General features: G+C 45.0%; 1 protein-coding gene across 1 annotated transcript in view; it reads left to right on the top strand.

Annotated features, from left to right (window-relative positions):
* LOC126284631 (odorant receptor Or2-like) overlaps nucleotides 1–18,680 on the top strand; it is a 53,339-nt gene that overhangs the window by 21,371 nt on the left and 13,288 nt on the right. The gene's annotated exons all lie outside the window — the stretch shown is intronic.

Raw genomic sequence — 18,680 nt, 5'->3', positions numbered from 1 at the left:
GCTATCAATTACAATATTTCCTAGACTTATTTAAATGACTTAATGTAACAACATGTTTCGTGGTACACGTCTCATCTTCAGCCTTCAGTTAGCAACACAGAAACTATTAACAAAAGTACACATAGATATTATAGTTGTTCGTACAGTATTCGTATGCGCTGTAGTCATCTTTACTCATATGAAATGACTATCATCCTGTAGTAATTTCATTTACCTCACCATTGTTCACAAACATGTTAATAACACTTATAACGCGACGTCACAATCAACACTATTGTGCAGTAGAAACAAGATGGAGGGAAATCGTCTAGTAAACTGCAAAGTTGTGATGTCGTGTTTTAAGAGTCCTTTGCAAGTTAGTGAACAATCCAAGGTGTATTAGCGATGGAGGTAACTGAACAAATCACAAGAAAATAGTCATTTCATATGAACAAAGGTAGCGTTCTCGCTTCCCACGCACGGGTTCCCAGGTTCGATTCCCGGCTGGGTCAGGGATTTTCTCTGCCTCGTGATGACTGGGTGTTGTGTGCTGTCCTTAGGTTAGTTAGGTTTAAGTAGTTCTCAGTTCTAGGGGACTGATGACTATAGATGTTAAGTCCCATAGTGCTCAGAGCCATTTGAACCATTTTTATGAACAAAGATGAGCACAGCAAACGGCATGAAGGCAGAAAACAAATTTAATATCTATGTGCATTTTTGTTAAACTTTTTTATTGCCACTGTAGCCAAGAGATGAGGTTTATACCTCGAAACATGTTACTTCAGTAAATAAATCATTTAAGTATGTCAACGACTCATGACAAAATTTTACACGGAAACAAAAATCTTTGCACATCTTGAAACAGTCAGAATCGATTAAGAGTCAATATGGCTTTAAACTGTAGGATAACCGTCATCAACAATTTCACAGTTACTGCGAGATGTCATATTGTTCTAATTTCTCCGCACATCACGAAAGTCAGCTTCATCCAGCAGTGTTACTGTTTGTTGATGTCGTTTACTCAAGCTTCATTAGTCGATCGACTGGAACTTTTCTTATCCTGACGAATCCAAAGAAGAATTCCCTAAGTGAATATTTCATTTCCTCACGCTATATTCTCAGCTTGTATCTGTGTCGCACAACAGTCGTCACTTTTCTCTTTCCGGTATTTGTCTTTCTTACAAGTGCCCCCCCCCCTCCCCCAAGCTCATGTACTACGTCAGAATGACGAAGAGATATGGTTTGAGACAGAGGGATGACTCACGCCGAGGCGTGGAGAGAAACACAGGCAAGAGTGTCATTGACTTTATTGCACTGAAGGAACACAGCCGGCTTTGCGCTGAACTCGGCACAGAGTGTGTGGGTCAGCGCCAATTCTGGAATCTGTAGCGTCGGTGTTCGGTTGCCCACCCTTACGGACGCAGCGATCCTACTCGCGCCACGGCGTTAACTGTGCCCGTGGCCCGGAACTCCTCTAACTGCTTGTAAAGCGCCCGGGGGTACAACTGGGTGGGGTGGGGTACCTTAAATTGGTTGTCGTTCCTGCTTTTCTTGACCGTGCGCCCTGTCCACACCCCGTACCTGGTAATTCCGCGGCGGTCGTACGTTCTGCTCCACACTGCTGCTGGCTTGCCTGAAATTATTTATCGAAATACGCTAGCGAATAAGGGAAGCCACTCAACGTTAAGCACAACACTGTTCTACGTCTGGTATGAACATCTTTATCCTGAGACGATACGGAAATCAAAGTTTGCACTGGTTACACTATAAGTGGTAAATGTTTATCCCAAGTGACAGTCTTGATGATTATCTGTCCATTTGGACGAGCGTACGCGTACCGAACACGGCGTGGATCATTGTTGATGATGCGGAAGCCGAATGGTCGCACAAAAGCTCTTACGGTCGTGACGCGTACACAGATATTTGCTACCAGTCCTCCTTGACATTAGTAATAAATTTTATCACTGTTCACAAGGTTAAATTAACAGTTCATATTTCTTCAGTAGTATGAGCGTCGCGCCGCGGCTGATTGTTGATAATGCGGAAACGATGATCGAACGCACGTCCTCAAGCTCGCTACAAAGCACTGGCACTTGACTGCACTCTTTTATGATAACTAATTTGTTACTGATTCACATCAGTTCATTCAGGGAGGCCGAACACGGCGCGGGTGATTGATACTGTACGGTACGACACGCAACGAGAGGATACACATATACTTTATCAGCAGCACTGCTCATTTTTAAATTACTTCATGCCGCACTATCCTCTGAATCATTTACATATTTTATCACTTTACTGTAATAACACTTGTAGCAACACTTCAACTTCCATGCTAACAATGCCTCTCACATGCAGAGCTACACACTACACAACATAACAGTTCCGTTTCCCGCGCTCTGCTCTGCAGACGCGGCTGCCCCCAAAGATACTCCACAACGCAGCCAGCGATATGACAATACGCTTACATGCTCCAAGCGCGACTCGTGGACCCCATGTAGAGTGCCGGAGGGAAGCAGCCTTAGAAGCTCCGGCTGTCCGGACAGAGCAGCTCGTTCAGTGCCCGCAAACAGCTCTGCACACGGGAGGCTGCGAGTTCGCGTCCCGCTCCAGCACCTGCTGACGGCAGCGTGCTGTCTGCCGGACGATGCCACCCAGAGAGTGGAGACCAGCAGACCTCTCGCTCTCGCGCCAGTGCTGTTCCAAGGTGCGACGCGCCCCGCCACAGCAATGACGTGCAACGGAGGTTGGAGATAGCTTCAGCGGGCCCTTTGGCCGCCGATATCCATCACCAAAAGGCCGTCGTGTTTGGCCTGCAACTTAAACAATAGTCATTCTCTCTGGTTCTAGACGTATACAGAATGGAGACACGGCTGCCTCCATTGAGCCTCCGGGCTCGAGTATTTGTGCATATTTTTCCTATGCCTCTGGCATAGTTCCTCTGGAGGGGAGTGCTCTTTGATAATTACAATGTCCGTTTTCCTCAGCCCACTTCGGTCCCTACACACAGGTCACTGGGCGCTATTGTAACTGCAATGTATGGGTTCTTCACAGCATGTCAGTGCCCTGCACAGTCCTGATTTCTTCACATTTGTATACAGTGCTCGCCGTCCCATGCCTTCTATCCTGCTAGCGGTGTCGCAACCTGCCTCGCAGAATCATCTGCAAAATATCAACGTCGACCGCGCCTGCCATCTGATGTGGCAATCGCTCCCTTAGCTACTGCCTTCCAGCCATTGTTGCGAGAGATTTACAAGAATTCCCCAAGTATTTCTCCAAGGAAAGCAGTGTCATCAGCATACTGAAGGAGGTAGACTGTCGAGGTGGTTTGAGCATATCAGCAGTGCACAGGAGATAAAGTAGAGGAGAGAGGACGAAGCATTGTGGTTCTCGTGCAGACACTCCTGCAGAGGGATGAAGGGTATGGGAACTGGTATTGTTAATAGTAACAAAGGATGAGCATACATAGGAAGGATGCAATAAGGTGGACACAGCTGATTGGAAGTATGTAAGTCTGGAGTTTGAAAATGAGATTAGAATGACAGACACAGTCGTAGGCCAGGTCAAGGGACACAAAAACAGCAGATTCACGGGAGTTGAGCTGGTGGGATAGGAGATGGGTTAGGTGTAGGAGCAGGTCATGAGAAGAGAAACTGGGATGGAAGCCACACTGGTTAAGTGCGAAAAAGTGGTGTTGGTTCAGGTGTTGATGGCTGTGTTGAGAGAGAATGGATTCGAAGGCCTTGCTGAACACTGAGGTGAGGCATTTGGGGCGATAGGAGGGTGCATCAGCAGTACGGTTTGAGGAAAAGGAGGATTTTGGAGATTTTTCAATGCTCAGGAAAGTCACTTGCGGGGAGGATAATGGTGTGAAGGGTCGCAAGAGTGACGAGAAAGAAGGTATTTTTTAAATTATCAAGAAGTGATGCGTTTGTCGCCAGGGGATGTGTTGCATTTTCTCTGAAGTACAAGTTTTATGTCATGTGTTGTGATTGTCGTATTTCATTCTGTGTGTGGTATGTTGCCCAAGTACTGAAAGCCGGAAGCCAGGGCCGGTACAGCAAAGTTAGTACATTTGTGAATGGTGAGGCACAGGGAGTAATCAAAATGAGAGTCATCAGAGATGGTGAAGACGTCAGAGGGATAGAATACAAAGTGCTCAGGTATTCTCAGGTTATCAGGTATGAGGTGGTTGTTGTGGAGGAGCAGGGAATGAGTTATGGGGTTGTTGCCTATGAGTCGATGGAATGCTTTCCAGTACTTGGAAGAGTTGATGTGGCGTGTAGTGCTGAATCTGGCGCATGACTGGCGCATATCCCGAGGTTTTTTTTGCATTTAATAAATTCCTGATATGTCTCCATATTTGCCGGCGGTGTGTGAGTGTATTCTAGTGATGAGTCTGCAGAAGTGAGCGGTACATACGACGGGATTCTCGAAGAAGGAGTGGAGTTTGTGGTTTGGGGATGGTGGGACGGTGAGGATACATCGTAATGATAGGGAGGAGCGTGGATATAGTCTGACAAGTTCAGCTACAAGAAAGATACGGCGTGCTGGATATCGTCAGGCACTTGGAAGGTCAGGGGCTGGCTTCAAGTCGGAGATTGCTAGATCACGCCGCTATCTTTACACCAAAAATTAGCGCGAAGATGCTTTCCCAAAGGCAGCCGGTAAATGAGAGACTAAAAATGTACGATCCACATATCGTCAGAAGACTTTTGGTTTAACTAATGCCGAGTCAAGTGCCTTCTTCTCAAAATATTCCATAAAAAGGTTTGTTACCAGAGCAGAGAGAGGATTATCCAAGTTCAAAATATTCACTGTTGAATAAAAAGTAGGTTGGGGAAAGGTATTATGAAACAGCGCTATTATATCAGCTTTGAACTTACTGCTGATGAATAGCAATGAATCCATCAGAGGGATCCTAGAGAAGAGGGAGTCCTCTCTCCCCCTTGGCAGCAAACTTTTTTATGGAAGCTTTGGGGAAAGGGCACTTGATCCGGCAGAACTTAAATCGAGAGTCTTCTGGCGATATGTAGACGACACTTTTGTAGTGTAGCCTCAAGGTAAAAAGAACTGCCTCTTGCAACGTCTGAATTCAACCCACAAGAACATGCAGTTTTCGATGGAAATAGAGAAGGATGGTTGCTTACCGTTTTTGAACGTCTTGGTTACTAGGAAAATTGACCATTAGGACATTCTATCTACTATAAGCCCACACTTACGAATCTTCATCTACAAGTGTCGAGTTGCCATCACCATTCTCAAATTGCCGCTCTGCTTAGAATCTTGGTGCACCGGGCTCAGCCTTACAAAGGAGCTAGAACATCTACAGTCGGTGTTCAACAATAATGGTTACCCTCTACATCAGATTAGTACAGTGCTAAGTAGCTGCTCAAGGTCAGGGCGTTCCTTCCATATGCCGGCAACCTTTCGTCTAAAGTAGGCAGGATTCTAACGAAACATCAAGTTAAAGCGATTTTCCGGCCAACGGCGAATTGTAGGCCTTTCTCGGTTCGGTAAAAGACGATTTGGATCTACGGAAGACCGGCATTTACCAAATTCCTTGCCGCCGTGGCAAAACTTACAAAAGATCAGATGATACGCGCAGTACATGAAAGGTGCGTTGAACATCAGCGCCTCACTCGCCTCTCGCAACCCAGTAAATCGGCCGTAGCTGAGCACTGTATTACCCTAGGACACACTCTATGGATTTTTCTGCCACAAAAATCTTAGCCACAGCGAGAACTTTTTGGGATTCAGTAATTAAAGAAACTTATTAATCATGACGGCGGTTTTATACTGGACAAGGCATGGGACCCAGTGATCTCTCTAATTTCCTCTGAGAGAAAACATTTTATTCATAATGACACGTCTGGCGACGTCTGACGTTTATTTTTAGCGATGTGAGCGCGCTTTCGACAGAAGGCGGACATATAGTTTGATTGATTGATTTAGGTGAGGGGACCAAACGATGTCATCGGTGCCAGGAACTCTGCCGTGGCCCTTCAAAGGAACCATTCCGGCATTTTCCTGAAGCGCTTTTAAAGAAATCGCGGAAACCTAAATCAGGATGGCAGGACGTCGGTTTGAACCATCGTCCTCCCTGTAGCGGGACTTTGAATTTCGCCGCGCTACACTTGTTCCCGCAGATAAAAATTATACCGTCGTAGCGGTATGAGCCCTCGACGGCAGAGAAAATACTAAAATTGTAACTCTTTTTTGTATTTCTATCCGTTTCAATTGTCTCTCGAGAGCGGAAGCTTAATGCAGATGTGATTTGATTAAGACGAAAAAATTTATTAATGTGTAGACATTGTGGAAGTTGTTATGAAATTCGGATGATGGAGAGAAGCAACTAAAATAAATTGCATTTAATATCAAGACGGTTTTGGATACATTAGAAATTCCTGGACAATGAAACTTATTGCAAGATTTCGGAGCAGACTTTTCACGCAGAAATGAAGGAGATTTTTGAAGGCCTGGACGCCGCACGAAAGAAGACATATTAACCTGGCAAAGGATGAACTCTTATCTACGCCATTTCCCGCTGTTCGTTACATTTGTTATTATCTGTCTTTTTTCAAATAATTTTTGTAGTGGAAATTGGTTTAACGTTTGCTCAAAAACGCCACAAGGACCACTCCAACAATAGCTTTTCCGAATCACAAAGTCCGATAGCTTTTCTGTAATACGAAGTCCGATTTGCTTTTCATTCTTTCCTTTTTTCACTGTCATTTACGATTTTAAAACCCCCTTTTTATTCACCATTTCTTCCCACATTTTCAACCTTTTCTTTTTCTTTTCTTTTTTTTTCTTTTTTTATTAAACACTACATCCCGTATCTGAGTCCAGTGTGCTAAGGACTGCGACACAGTGAACATGTAGTTTCACCTTCACACAAGCGCCTGCATGTCACGAATAGAACAGTACTTGCAGAGGGCGTGGATTTAGTAAATGATGCTCCTGTGACGGCAATCAATACAGATGCGTTTCTCCGAGGTCTTCTGCATTCTTGATGACACCCATTTTGACTATTCCCTCTTCCCCCCATCCTTGAACGCATTGATACCTCTGTCCCACTGCTCGGTCCTAGTTTCTAGTACTTGGATCATTTATTCCCTCAGACATAGACACTCCCATCACCACACATTACATCACACTCGTCCTCCACTCCAAACACAACACTGTCCCTGGTCATGATGTTGTCACCTACTGCCACCTTAAGGAATCCCCCTCTCCCCCCAATTCTTCCTGGCTGCTCTTGCTACCCTGTACAACATGCTCCTCTCCACTGGCTTTTACCCTGACCTGTGGAAGACTTCCCATATCCCGCTGTTCCTAAACAAAAAAACCCTATTCTGACACCTCTTTCTTTCATCCCATCTGCCTCGCCTCCATGTTCAGTAAGGTCTTAGAGTCGATCCTCTCCTGCAGTACTCATCACCACCTTAACCCGCACCACCTCTCTCTCCTTACCCAGTGTGGCTTCTGGCCCTCCTTCTCAGCTGATGACCAGCTCCTTAACCTTACCAATCTCCTTTCCCTCCAATTTAACTCCCGTCGCTTCATTATCTTTGTTTCCCTCGACCTCCAGAACGCCTACAACCATGTCTGGCATCCTGGGCTCCTCTTCAAACTCCAGACTTATGCTCTCCCCATCAATTTCGTCCGTCTCATTGCTTCCTCCCTTTCCCACTGTCTCTCCTATGTCACTATCCACAATTCCATCTCCTGTACCTTATATCCCACTGCCAGCATTCACCCGAGCTCTGTCCTTTCCCCTATCCCCTATCTTCTGTATACTGCCGATATGCCCAAACCTCCCACACGTGTTCACCTCTTCTTCGACCAGTTCACTGCCTGGTGCAACCAGTGGTGCCTTCGCATCAACCCTTCCAAGACACAGGCAATCAACATAGGTCATACCACCCACTGCTTCCAGCTCCACAGTTTTTAACTCACCATTTATGGTCGTCCTTTCCACCTCCCTCTAACACCGAAATAATTTGGCCTCACCCTCGAGCGTCACCTCACCTAGGCTCCCCATTACCTCACGATCCAACAAAAAGCCCACAACAGACTCTGCCTCCTGAAACTCCTGTCTGGCCAGACAAGGGGACTGTGTTCTTCCACCTTCCTTCACACCTACAGATCCTTGATCTGCCCCATCCTTTTTTGTGCCAGCGGCACTTCGATTTCCGCCCTTCCCAGATTCTGAAGCCCTCCAAATCCTAGAACACCACACACTCCATCTCACTTTCTGTATCTGCCTTCCGTTCCCCAAGCGAATCGTCCATGAACTCATCCCATTCTCCATCTTCTTCTTTTTCTCGAACACATCTGCATCCTGTACATCAGCCATCGACGTGATCCGCCCACCCCTGGAGTCTTCACTCGTCTCAACCCCTGGTCGTTGCTGCACCTTTACCATTGCGTACTGCCCTCTCTCCATCTCCACACCCTCGACCACCTTTCCCAATGCAAACTTCAAGCACCTACCCCTCCCAGATGTTGAGCTTTGGTCTGATCTCTGGCAACTGTAAACCCACCTTCCCCCTCCTACTCCTCAGGGCTCCCTCTCTCCTCCTCTTCCCTTCCCCTGAACGGTTTTCCTCCATTCTGCACCCCTCCCTTTCCTGTGGCCCCTTCTGTGTTATCTGTGCTCCCTCCTAACTTGCCTTACATCTCCTGCCCCACCCATCTCCTGTCTCTTGGTGACCCCCCCTCCTTTTCCTTCTTCTCCGCCCACCCCACCAGCGTCCCCTCCCCCAATGCAACTTTTTCTCCCTTCTTTTTCCCTCCTCTCAGGCCTCCCATCCCTCGGCAGGCCCCTACCAGCGGTTTTCATTCTTTTTATGTGCTCCATCACTTACAGTGGGTTTTTTAAGTGTCTCTCGCTCTCTGTGTTTTTCTACTGTGGGCGACTTTTCACTAGTGTGTGTGATCCCAGTGTATTTTAAGTGCCCCATAACTCGCCGACTGTGTTATTTTATGTCGACGTTTTTAACTGCCCCCCCCCCCTCCCCCCGCCAGAGAACATCCCCATTTCAGTGTATGATTCAACTTCCATTGTCTCCATTTACTGTGTTTTTATATCCCTTTTTCTGCCCTTTTTTATGTATAAGTTTCCATTTTTTATATTTTATAATGCCATTTGGCTGAAGAGCGGCAGATTGAGAACATATAGGGCAGGGGCATAAAATTACAATAAATAAAAACAAAACTTATAGTCTCTAGAGAAGGGCACTCACCTGAAGATGGCTGGACAGTTGCCATCCGAAACATTGTGGAAAGAAGTCAACTTGATCCGGCTGCAGTTCCGAAGCCTGATAAAATACACAGTAAGTTCATCCCAATCAAGCCGCCACTTTTATTTTTCAGTGTTTTAAGCTGTCTTTATTTATCATTTTCGAACCTGTAATGTCATAGATACTTTTCAGGTTTTCTCGCCATAGTCATATGATGCAACCATATATCTCATAGCTATATCGACTGGGAATACTCCAAGTATCCCAAATAAGGATTCAGCTGGTTTAATTTTGAAGACTCCATAGATTCCTAGACATATCCTTTGTTGTAGTCATTTCAGTATGATCGGTAGTTGTTTAGCCGCAATTGATGTGTCGGCACACTGCATAGTAAATTGACCATTGCATTTACGATAACGCTATTATGCAGACGCCCAGATTACAACGGTATTTTGTAATCTGCACCGCTGACACGGACTAGAATGTGTCCAATTTTGATGCTTTTTGCGAACCTGTGGCTGTATGTGTCGAAAAAGGTGTTTTGTCCTTACATTGTATACAAAGTTACCTGCAACAATTTTTTTTTTGAAATACCATCAAAGTAATGGCAAGATTCCTGGTTACAGATAACTTACAATTAAGCAGCAGATACGTAAGTTTCATGCAGCTGTTTTCAATTTTCTGCTCACACACCGTTGCTGTGGACGATCCGCTGTCTCTTCTAGCTTTGCTCTGGAACCCACAGACATCACAATTTGAATGCTATTTGCATGGGGAACTGTTCCATCCACCGCATTCTAGGCTCCTAATAGTTCCTAGAGTGGTTAAAACGTCCGCATACCGATCCCTGCGGACAACTTCTGGTAATTTATTTGCTCACTTTGAGCGTCCAGCAAGAAATTCTATTGTTCAGCCTGTGGTATCAATTCCTACTTAGCATAGGTCCTAAACGGTTTGCCACTCGGAGCTCGGAAGGCCGGAGCAAGAAATCGGAACTGTTACCTGGTCATGCTGCTTTGGCAGTCGTAAGCTGTGCAGGAGACCTTCACGATGGTTACCCTCGTCGGCTACGAGAGTCATAAACTGGTGATCTCCCTTAGCTCGTGCACGTCACAGCCCATATCTGCTTAAAAGGAATAACACGTACAGTTGCTGCACCAAAATTCAATAACACTGAACTCATTAAGAGCCAAACCTATTCATCATGTCGATTTCTTTCAGGTCCGAAGACTCTGCTATTTGATTCCAGCTTTGCAATTCACAAACGCTGCAGCGTGCCATTCAATGAAAGAAAATGTCGTATGCCTCCGTTGACTGAAAGACACTGACTGATTGTTTAACAGCCTAACTGGAAACGGTATTGTTTGTGCATCCACAATCGGCCTTTTCCAGGCAGCATGTGAGACTTGTATCTTTAGCGGGTGCTATGAATGTAGGTGCTCAACATCCCGACCTGACGAACTGCCTACCGTCAACAGTGTCGCATACGCTCTTTTCTTGAGACTCCTTTTAAACGAACTTTACTCCCCACCTCTCCTCTACTTGCCGGCTACATAGTGGAGTACCCCCCGGTCGAACGCAAATGCATAAGCGTACACACAATTATTACACTCCTGCGTGTACGTTTGCGACCCTGGCTACAGAGCCACTCAACTTCACCTCTCGTGTATGAGGCTAGAGAATAAATGAAGCTGACTGGAGATCTCGCCTGCCGTGAGTTTAGGGTTTTAATACTTCTCTTCTCCTCCATCCCCTTCCACCTCCCCCCTCTTTGTTCTCAAGCCAGTTCTTGCTTTCTTCTGTCCCCCGAATTGACGAAATTCAAATCTTCACCTCGTGTTAGGAATATCTGAACAAAACGAGTATACAGGGATCCTGCAATGTCTGATGGTAGGATACATTTGGACCCGAGACTTCTACGAGTAGCATTAGGATCTTCATGCTCCCAAGCACACGTTGTACGCCACTTACAAGTTCTGCACATTTATTACAGTGCCACTGCTTAGCAAACTGTGGTTTTGTGTGGCATAACAGTGGTGAAAACTACACAGAACTTGCATGTCAATTTATTTTCTTTTTAATTACACTCCTGGAAATGGAAAAAAGAACACATTAACACCGGTGTGTCAGACCCACCATACTTGATCCGGACACTGCGAGAGGGCTGTACAAGCAATGATCACACGCACGGCACAGCGGACACACCAGGAACCGCGGTGTTGGCCGTCGAATGGCGCTAGCTGCGCAGCATTTGTGCACCGCCGCCGTCAGTGTCAGCCAGTTTGCCGTGGCATACGGAGCTCCATCGCAGTCTTTAACACTGGTAGCATGCCGCGACAGCGTGGACGTGAACCGTATGTGCAGTTGACGCACTTTGAGCGAGGGCGTATAGTGGGCATGCGGGAGGCCGGGTGGACGTACCGCCGAATTGCTCAACACGTGGGGCATGACGTCTCCACAGTACATCGATGTTGTCGCCAGTGGTCGGCGGAAGGTGCACGTGCCCGTCGACCTGGGACCGGACCGCAGCGACGCACAGATGCACGCCAAGACCGTAGGATCCTACGCAGTGCCGTAGGGGACCGCACCGCCACTTCCCAGCAAATTAGGGACACTGTTGCTCCTGGGATATCGGCGAGGACCATTCGCAACCGTCTCCATGAAGCTGGGCTACAGTCCCGCACACCGTTAGGCCGTCTTCCGCTCACGCCCCAACATCGTGCAGCCCGCCTCCAGTGGTGTCGCGACAGGCGTGAATGGAGGGACGAATGGAGACGTGTCGTCTTCAGCGATGAGAGTCGCTTCTGCCTTGGTGCCAATGATGGTTGTATGCGTGTTTGGCGCCGTGCAGGTGAGCGCCACAATCAGGACTGCATACGACCGAAGCACACAGGGCCAACAACCGGCATCATGGTGTGGGGAGCGATCTCCTACACTGGCCGTACACCTCTGGTGATCGTCGAGGGGACACTGAATAGTGCACGGTACATCCAAACCGTCATCGAACCCATCGTTTTACCATTCCTAGACCGGCAAGGGAACTTGCTGTTCCAACAAGACAATGCACGTCCGCATGTATCCCGTGCCACCCAACGTGCTCGAGAAGGTGTAAGTCAACTACCCTGTCCAGCAAGATCTCCGGATCTGTCCCTCATCGAGCATGTTTGGGACTGGATGAAGCGTCGTCTCACCCGGTCTGCACGTCCAGCACGAACGCTGGTCCAACTGAGGCGCCAGGTGGAAATGGCATGGCAAGCCATTCCACAGGACTACATCGAGCATATCTACGATCCTCTCCATGGGAGAATAGCAGCCTGCATTGCTGCGAAAGGTGGATGTGTGCCGACATTGTGCATGCTCTGTTGCCTGTGTCTATGTGCCTGTGGTTCTGTCAGTGTGATCATGTGATGTATCTGACCCCAGGAATGTGTCAATAAAGTTTCCCTTTCCTGGGACAATGAATTCACGGTGTTCTTATTTCAATTTCCAGGAGTGTATTTCTGAAATGTGTTCTTTTCTCTACTTAAATGGAAGCAATGTAATTAACGTCCCGTCTCCGTTGTTAAGTGGTCATCGTATCTGACCGATATGCAGAGGTCCCAGGTTCGTTTCTCGGTACTACCAAAACTTTAGCTTTCTTTTAAGTGTAATTAAAACCAGTCGATAGTAAGTCCGACTCCTCCCTCAATCTGTGCAAGACGTCCCTTTCATTGTCAACACCACCTTTTGTCGGGACCCCTAACTAACCATAAGGAGAAAAGTGTTGTATATGAAAAGTTGCATTTGAGGAATTTATGAGGGCAGGATGACAATTTATCGGCCTGGCCGTGACGCTTCTCTTATGTAAAAAATTGACTTTTTAGGACATTAGGAAAGAGGTGTAAGTCAGTTCAGTCTCAAGATGTGATAAAGATTGACGTGAATTCAAGCAGTTGTGTAAGGGAAAAAGAATGGTACTACATTATAAAATTCTTTATAGGCCTCAGTTGACTGGGAATGGAGAGAGATTAAATCTGACAGTAATGAACAACGCAAGAGCTATGAGCCTCAATAGCAAACTGTAGAAGGGTCTTTGGAAAGAAGCAGTGCTCATACTTACATGTTTAACCAACAGAAGCCCAACTATCAATCAAAATGTTACTCTATGAAAGAAGTAATCCATACATTTTATGGTTTCCCTCCTAATGGCTGCAGAACGTTTTGCACAGACGTCAAGAGGTGTTTTATCTCAATGAAAGAAGTAATCCATACATATTTTCGTTAGCCTCCTAATGGCTGCAGAACGTTTTGTACAAACGTCAAGGTGTTGAATCTGAACAGAGAACAATAAAAGAAACTGTAAAGAAAATCTTTTTATTGGTGAAGAATCAAATGAGGCTAACGATAAAGTAAACAAAATTCCAAATAAAGAAAATGACGGATAAGAAATTCAAGAAGGAAGAGGGTGGATTAAAGAGAGAAGGAACTACCATTTTAGAGGTATGGTCAATTTGAAGAAACCATTCAAATATGGGTATTATGAGACTGCATCACTTTCACGTGAACAAGATATTAATGCTCCACATAAGAAAACAGAATGCAAACAACAGAAGAAGAAAAGAAATAATTTCATCAAAATGACGCACGAAATTGGTGAATCCAAAGCAGGCAAAAAGTTAACAAATCTTGACAAGCAAATGGATCTTCATAGTCAAACAAGATGGTTGATATATGAGTAGACTGTTCTCAGAAACTGTCAGCAGTAAAGTGATGTAGATTTCAAGGAAGTATTCAGAGCAATTGGAGTCGTCTGCTCACTGAGGCTGTTGGTTGCCCTGGAACAGAGAAAGATTTCCATACGAGAGTGATGTAAAAGCTGCCATTCTCTATTGCAAACGGGGTTAACAGTTTTTCAGGAAGTTACCTAAAGAATACAAGAGGTTAGAAGAGTTTGTGCTTTGTAGAATCTCTGTATGGAAATGGGCGAGCTCCATCATGGTGGAATAAAGCTCAGACAGATTTACTAAAAACAAAAGGACTAATTGAGTTTGAGTCAGCTCAATGCCTTTTTAAAGATGAAAACAAAGAAGTGCACATGCCAATACATACTGACGATCGAATCATTAGAGGAAAAGAATGGGAGAAAATTGAAAATATGATGACGACACTGAAGAAGAATTTTAGATTGTCTGCAGTAAAAAGTGGAGATGTCTACCAAGGCAAACAAATAATTAAAACAGAGGATGGAATATTTCTACATTAAGAACAGTATGCGAAGAAAGCACTGGGTTAGTTCAGTGAGACTGATTGCAAGTCTATGAAGACTGTTTTAGTTTCAAATGGGAAGTAAACTGAAGAATATCAAGAGTACGAAACGCATCGAATTTTCCATCTTGTACCCATAGAAAGTTTTCTTTGTGTGTCTTGCCAGAACAGATATTGGTCAATGAGAATCTGCTCACAGAAGATCCAAAGAAAAGGAATTACCAAAATGGCAAAAGGACTCTGAAATACCTACAAGATGCTAAGAGTTACGGCGTTTCCTGTGAGAAGGAAGATGATGATACTACAAATTGTGCACAAGACTTAAGAGACATAAGAGTACTGTACGATTACTCAGATTTATTTAAAATAAACATTGTATTTTAAACGTGACTGTTGCACCTTTAGAAAGTTGTTAAAACATAATGTTTGCTGCTTATATCCAAAGGCTGGAAACTGCAGGAAACGCAGAATGCGAATTGTCTGGGATGAAACGAGATTTGCGTGTTATCTGTATACATGAGGTAGTTTATAAAAGTAAGGTTGTTTAATCTGTATTTTTATAGTATTCAAATTAAAGTGAACACAATAGAGAAAAACCGCGACTACGAGTAACGTACAGCAGGTAGGTGAGCAGAATATTTGCGAGGGCTGAGGCCGCCCTGGGGCTACCCACAGTCTGTTCTACTGACCGTCCGAAAAATATTACATTACCAGTAGACTTCCTTGCAAGCATTGCAGTGCTTCGTTTGTCGGCGTTTGTGGTATTCCATTTTCGTTGATGTACAGTACCAATGAGAGAGATGAAAGTTCTAGTGAAATGCAGAAATGATGATTACATTGTAAGCAAGTAACGGACGAGAAAATCCATTAACGAATTAATGATACAAGTGTTACTGATCCCATGCATAGACGATTGAAAAAATTTATTTACATTGTGTGTACAGCAGAGTAGGCGTACTGTAGAGGAGAGACAATTGAAGGCCTTCAAGTCATGTAAATGAGTGACTTTTCTAGCACACACGTGCCCAAGTGAAGGGTCACAACCACCGATTTGTTCAGCCTGACGAAGGTGAAGGACATGAAATAAATATTTGAGTAATTCAAAATCCAAATGTAGATTCTGACTATAAGAGACAGGATTATCATATGAGAGTAGCCACATGGGGACAGCATGTACAGTCAATGAACTGTTAAATTTGATAGTCAGTTTTCACTTTGACAAAAAAAATTCTGAGCTGTTCTGAGGTGACCAATCATTTCCCTAGATAAAGGTTTACTGGGCGAAAGGTGGCCACTTTACGTAGGCTGGCCCTGATGAATAGCACATTTTAGTCATAACATTCAAACGTGATTCACGTTAACGGTTCGGCAGAGAGAGACGCTGTTTTCGCGGAAGTGATAGTGGTGAGAGGAGGAGGAGGAGGAGGAGGGGGGGGGAGAGAGGAGAAGTGTTTGGCCCCTCTTCCAAACGGAAGACGTGAAAGCTCTAGGCGACGGCCACGCTATTTATCTGACCGACGCCGGAAAAGCAGCGCTAGCCCGCTAGTCTGGTTGGCAGTATAGGACTATTTTTCTCAAGTGTAGCAACGCTAGTGTGTCGTCCCCAATGCGATAAAATCAGGAGTCGCACGCTGCGGGTAGCCACTCTGAAGCAGCTCCAGGTTCACCAACGGCCGGTTGCAGTTTATCGAAAGACAGGCGGGCAAGTTGGCGGCAATCTTCGTCGCAACACGTCTGGACATCATTACCATAAAGCCAGACGTGTTCCGCAAACACGCTTATAGAATCCTGTGGCATTTTTCAATAATGCGCAGCTGGATAGCGATTGCGCCGACAACAAGCGCTCGTTTCCAAGACTACGGGCTGTCCATAGGCTACGCTACAGTGCACTGATGGTAAGCATTGCACTCCTGTTCTCGTCTGCTCGTATTTTTCATGGCCCACTGATTATGTGTGTACAGCTGCTGTTGACAGGTTCCCTCGAAATACTTCGTGTACTTGTTTCGAAAGGCTCGACAAACTCACGTAGTTGTTTGCTTCTGTAATTCTTGTACCAGTCTTCCGTGAGTGGGTTCCTCGGACCATCTGAAGCCCAGAACTGTGTCGTATATTTTTAAAGGGGCTTATGCCAACGAACATTTGCTGGAAACTCAAAAAAATTGTTTAATTTGTATAATAACATTATATGGGTATCTTTCTTGGCACTGTTACGTCGTGTGACGCAAATGTGAGTGTCAGACAAGAGGATGAATTTCGAATGCTATATTTTGATAATGTAATTAGTAATTAAAAGCTGGAAACTGATGCCTTTTTAAAAGATACTGAAATCGGACACTTCTTTTAATCCTCGTTAGCATTATCATGATTGCATCAATGTAACCAGGGCAGGTTCGAGAAAATTTTTCCATGTAAGCAACATATCATTTAGAGCCCCTCCCCCCAACCCCCCCACCATTCCAGCTTCATTTCTCCACACAAGAGCCCCATTATCCTTACCCTCCCTCACACGCTAGGTGCATTCCTTGAGCTCTTCGTGTGACCTTAAAACATAAATCTAAAGCTGTTGAGCGTCGAAATGGGTAGTTTTCACTGCACAGACTATGTAAACAACTTTGCACTTCGGCATTTCTGGCAGCCCTGTCAGCTTAGCTGCTTTTTTTTGCATAAAACTTACACCGATCCTGAGTATAACATCTAAGAGTTCTACATTTGACAATACTAATGGGCCGTTATACAACAATAATCAGTGTTTGACAGTCCATTCACTCGTCGTCTTGAATACAGTTCTCTGCAGCCCACTTCAAATTTTTTTTTAGAAAGGTGCAGTAGTAGCGAAACAGGGACATCATCAAACTCTCATCATTGCCAGATTTATTAAAGCTGGAGGACCCAAGATGGCGGCCATAGATGTGGTAACGTCGCACTGACATCATGGTGGGAAACTCGAAATTTATCCGGAAATATGTCATTTGGGCTGTCTTCATTAACCTAAATCCACCCACTATTCTTCCTCCCTTCTTTCCCCTCCCCTCTTTTGTAGCAAACTGTCCCTCCACCTGCGTCCTTTCGTGCTTCACGTCAGGGCTTTTTCTAACCAATGGGAGTGTTTCTTTCATTTGTGGAAACTACCTCTACCAATCACAAAAGACCTACCTTTAAACAAAATTACGCCACTTTCTATTCCTTCTCAGTTTATTCCAGCTGATCACACATTTTGTGCCTGCTCCTGATGCCTAAAAGTTATACATGTACATCCTGAGCGTACCATGAGCATTTCACTCAATCAACTGCATCGCTGATCTGCTGGTATCCATCTGGAAATTCCTCAATACATTTTTCTAAGGAATTTCTCATTGCAAGAATCACTGGCCTGCTACCTGCTCCTCTTGATGTATCACACAGCGCATTCATTGTCCCTCTCATCGGGGGTCACCAACCCCTTTTTAGAAGTGTTCCATTGTACTCGGGCTGTGACGGCACAACTCGAATCTGCCTCCAAACAAAAACGTTTCCTCCCGCAGCTTTTTTCATCTTTTGCTCATTGACATGCAGGATTTGGGTTTAGTGTGTTAATACCATCGAATTGAGTGTCATCCCTGTGCATTACATATTGCACATTTTGATAGGCAAGTCTGCTCATTATCGCTGAAGTACGTTAGGTGACATATTCCTCTACTTGTTGTGACATATAAAATCTCTCATGTAAGGTGCGAAATTTAGATTCATTCAATCTGGCACCTTACAGGCTTTTCACCCTTTTGTGTGATATACCACATTCTTCCCTTGTCCTTGAGCACAAGATGTCTCAAGAGTTATGAAATCCAATTAAATATGTCTCTAAATAAACTCTCAAAAAGATTGCTGCACAGCAGTGTGCTTCAGTTTCGCAATGTGTACCACCACACTCGAACATAGACTCTAAAAGGATCGCGGTAGGTTCTGACACACCTGTAAAACCTCCCAGTCTGCATCCCTGAGACACTTCGTACGCTTTTGTGGGAAATAGATCGTGTATCCGATCTCAGCAACAATATCCGATTTTACATGCCAAAATCAAGATATTGGTAGCTGAAATACATATCTCTTCAACTTTAAACAAGACTCTCACCACTTTTGGAGTTTTAGCTGCCAGAAAGCGAAAAATTTCAGAGTCCTGCAGCTGCTGTGGTCTTCATCACTTTTCTGAAACGCTGAGTGGGCTTATTTTAT

Source organism: Schistocerca gregaria, chromosome 8 (assembly GCF_023897955.1).
Source record: "Schistocerca gregaria isolate iqSchGreg1 chromosome 8, iqSchGreg1.2, whole genome shotgun sequence".
Classification (NCBI taxonomy): domain Eukaryota; kingdom Metazoa; phylum Arthropoda; class Insecta; order Orthoptera; family Acrididae; genus Schistocerca; species Schistocerca gregaria.
Note: the sequence above shows the minus strand (reverse complement) of the source record. Positions and strands in the feature narration are given on the sequence as shown.